The 3,837-nt window shown below is 34.2% G+C and overlaps 1 non-coding gene across 1 annotated transcript; it reads left to right on the forward strand.

Moving 5' to 3' along the window:
- The first annotated feature begins 3,275 nt into the window (after positions 1 to 3,275).
- On the forward strand, positions 3,276 to 3,347 carry Smp_tRNA_00713_Pseudo_TTG.1.1. Its single transcript has one exon. It is a non-coding gene (tRNA).
- The last annotated feature ends 490 nt before the right edge of the window (positions 3,348 to 3,837 follow it).

The raw sequence follows: 3,837 nt of genomic DNA on the forward strand, positions 1-3,837 counted from the left end.
TAGGTTAACACAGTAAAAGATAATTACCAAGAAGCAGGGTTATAGAATTATTTATTTTTGTAAAATAGAACTAAATATTGGAATATATATCTATTGATACTTGACTTCTTGACCAACTTCGTCAAATATTCAATAAAAAAGGAGGTTTTTGTGGAGACGATGGCGCGATTTCGTGATTTATTTGAAGTTAAACATTAACATCGTCGGATGGTGACTCAGTGATTCCGAGGTTAAGCATTAGCGAGCGAGATCGAAGACCTTGGATTCGAACCTCGTGGGCGGGATCGTGGATGCGCACTGCTGGGGAGTCCCACAATGGGACGAAACGGCCGTCCAGTGCTTCCAGGTTTTCCATGTTGGTCTAGCTTCAATTGACTAAGGAACTCAACTATTAAATATTCTACAAGTTAATATGTAATCCAATAACATTTTATCAGAGTGTTTTTCAATTTATTTACTAACTGAACACTGAAATTAGATTTTCTACTATCATTCTTTAATCACTTGGAACATTAATATGCTTACTTGATTCATATAAAATGTATAAAAAGCAATGTTCTGAATGTTACCTAACATTCATTGCTATTTGTAAACCCAAACAATGGTTTTGTGGGCGTATTATCGATCTAATGTAATTCATCGAACTGTAATTTATCCGGTTATTCGTCAGTTTTTTTATAACTTGATCACTACTGATATTTCCTTTATTAAGTTAATCGTAGTCACATAAACGGACTACTATGGCTGTTTGTTTATCCTTCAGGGAAATACTAAATTACGTTAGGCATCTTAGTACTATTATAAAATGGTTTTAGATTAATTGTGATGACCTGTACGCGGGATGTATTAGTGTTAATTAACTGCATAATACGTTGTTTAGGGAGTAGTTTTGAAGACAAAACATCCACTAACAAGAGTCCGATCACATTTTCATCTGACACAAAACTTTGTATTGAAATAGGGGGCTCTATCTGATTTGAGTTGGAGAAAATTCAGCGTCTTTTCTTAACAACATGAGCGTTAATTGTCTCGAGATCATTTCAAGTAAATGTTTCCCATATGTTTATCAATTTTTAAAGATATAAAAATGGTATATCATTGTGGCAATAAACAGTGATAGGTTCACACTATTAGTCTTATCACAAAGTATTAATAATTTCAAAGCTAAATGCATTTATAGTTCGTAATGTAATGACTAAATTTAAGAAAAGGAGTGATTAATTGTTCAATTTAATATCTGTCTACTCCATCCTGACAATCGAATTCCAGCGATCAATGTTTAATAATCAACATTGCCCGCAAATTATTTGGGTGATAGGAGTTTGGACGTAGTCAGCATGGAACTCTGTACCTAGTTTCCCTGACATTTGGTAGTGGCCAGCTGCATGCATCTACAAGCTTCTGGGAACATATGCTGCCTAGTGGATTCAAAACCTATTTAAACACCTGCACAAACTGAGGCGTCAGTGTTGATCATTTCAAGCCTCAACTGATCAGTGAGTGTAAATATCTTAGCCCGACAGTAGAGCTCCTGACAGCTAAGTAGTTCGACAGTAATGTCTCAGATTTTGAAGCTTGGTGACTCAGGTTCGAATGCACTAAGAAGCATCATTTCTCTGACAAATCCAGGCAAGTCTGGGTAGTGATTACCAGATAGCATAAAGTCTAATTTGAGTATTCTATACTGATTGCCTTCAATTACTAAACATTAAAAAAAGGGCAACATAAAACATTATGCGAAAGTTTACAATTTAGTGGATTTTATAATTCTCTAATTAATGTATCCTATATTATCATTGAATATGTTCAGTACATATAGAGTCCATTTTAATAATTAATTTTCATAGGATTTCAGACAAATGATATAATTTACAAAAGAAAGAATTAAACAAGTGATACATTTAACATTTTCATAGTTGAAATCATGAGTCAATTGAAGCTAGACCACCATGGAAAACCTGGAAGCACTGGATAGCCGTTTCGTCCTATTGTGGGACTCCTCAGAAGTGCTCATCCATGATCCCGTCTCGTGGGGTTCGAACCCAGGTCCAATGAGTCTCGCGCGCGAGCGCCTAACCACTAGACCACTGAACCGGCATCCATGGTGGTCTAGCTTCAACTGACTCATGATCTCAACTATATAACAATTACTAAAATCTCCACAAAACCCTCTTGTGATATAAAATTACGTTGATTACTTTTCTTTCATTCTCTCAGTAATATATACTTTCATGCATAAAATCAATTTCACACGATATAAAAAAGTATCCATTTGATTCCATTTGATTTTTCTGCATAATTGAGGGTTAATAATTATAGTGTATAGAGACAAGTCAGATGGAATAAGAAACGAGACGTTTTGAGTTTTTTCTTTAAGGAAAATGCAAGTAACAAGAAAAATGAATAAAAAAGTAAAAATCATAATGTTAAATGTGGTTTAGCGCTCTGGCGCGAGACTAGTAGGTCCTGGGTCCGAATCTCGAGAGTCGGGATCGTGGATGCGCACTGCTGAGGAGTCCCACAATAGGACGAAACAGCCGTCCAGTGCTTACCGGTTTTCCATGGTGGTCAACCCATGATTTCAACTATGGAAACGTTAAATGTATCACGTTTTTAATTCTTTCTTTTGTGAATTATCTATAACACGCAAATCCCAATCCTAAAGACTTAATCTTAAAACAAACCTTAAAGTGAATGTATTATAGTTATCATAAGAACTCATTAAATGATACCTCTTGGATTTCTGCAAGAAATTCATTTATATAAATGACTAAAAAGTGTTTCCCATTATAACTAATATCGGTTTATAACAACCTCAAACCTTAAGCTTGTATTCCTGACATTTAGTTCTTAACTGTAGCTAAAAATCATTTGGGGACTTAAAATTTTTCTCGAATCGCTATAAAAGTACGAGAACATAGCTAATTGCTATCCATAGGAATAAATTTATAGAACATTCTTTCTTCACTTGCAAGACAGAGTAATGTTTAGAGGACTTTAATAGATTCGTTGATTACGCAAAAACTGTTTACAATATATTGTATCATAATTTATTTTTACACAAACGCGCGTCCTGGATTCCACTGCTAGCCACTATCCATCTTTACTTACCATGCTTGTGAATTTAGGCTATATCGAGGCAATACGCTCAGTATGCACATATGTCAATAACAGACTGACCAGTTGCAGTCCTAAACATCAATGGAAAGATTCAAACAAACAATACTAAATTGAATTTAAGCTTCACTCCATTGCATAAGCAATTGGCTATCAGGACTCAGTAGCTGAGTGGATAACGTGATGGCGTTTGGTACTATAGGTACTGGGTTCGAGTCTCAGAGTGGACATCAACTCTGAGATACTGGTACATCCATCTCATCAGTCCCAAATAGGAAGAAACGCGCATCCTGGATTTCACTGCTAGCCACTATCCATGTTTGCTTGTAAAGTAATTAATTCTACTGAAATCTTATAATTTACTTTTAATTCTTTAAATTATCTACTAACTCCAGTCATTAAAACAAAATAGTGAACAAATGGTAAACATGATTTACGGAAATATACCATTACATGTTAGTTATTATTTGATATAACCTCTTTACATGTTTTATCACTATTTTCATAACCTGAGAACATCATTATATTCTATTGGTAACTTGTATAAGTTGAATGTATAAAAATACGCAATTAAACTATGATATAAATTGAGTAAATAGAATGATATAAAGGTTTGTTTAGCTTAAATTAATCTAATTACAAAACTTCAGCCCATGTATATATAGATTGGACGTGTCATGGTTTCTAACAAAACACAACACTATTTATCTATTAAAATAT

This window comes from Schistosoma mansoni (assembly GCF_000237925.1).
Source record: "Schistosoma mansoni, WGS project CABG00000000 data, chromosome 3 unplaced supercontig 0044, strain Puerto Rico, whole genome shotgun sequence".
NCBI lineage: Eukaryota > Metazoa > Platyhelminthes > Trematoda > Strigeidida > Schistosomatidae > Schistosoma > Schistosoma mansoni.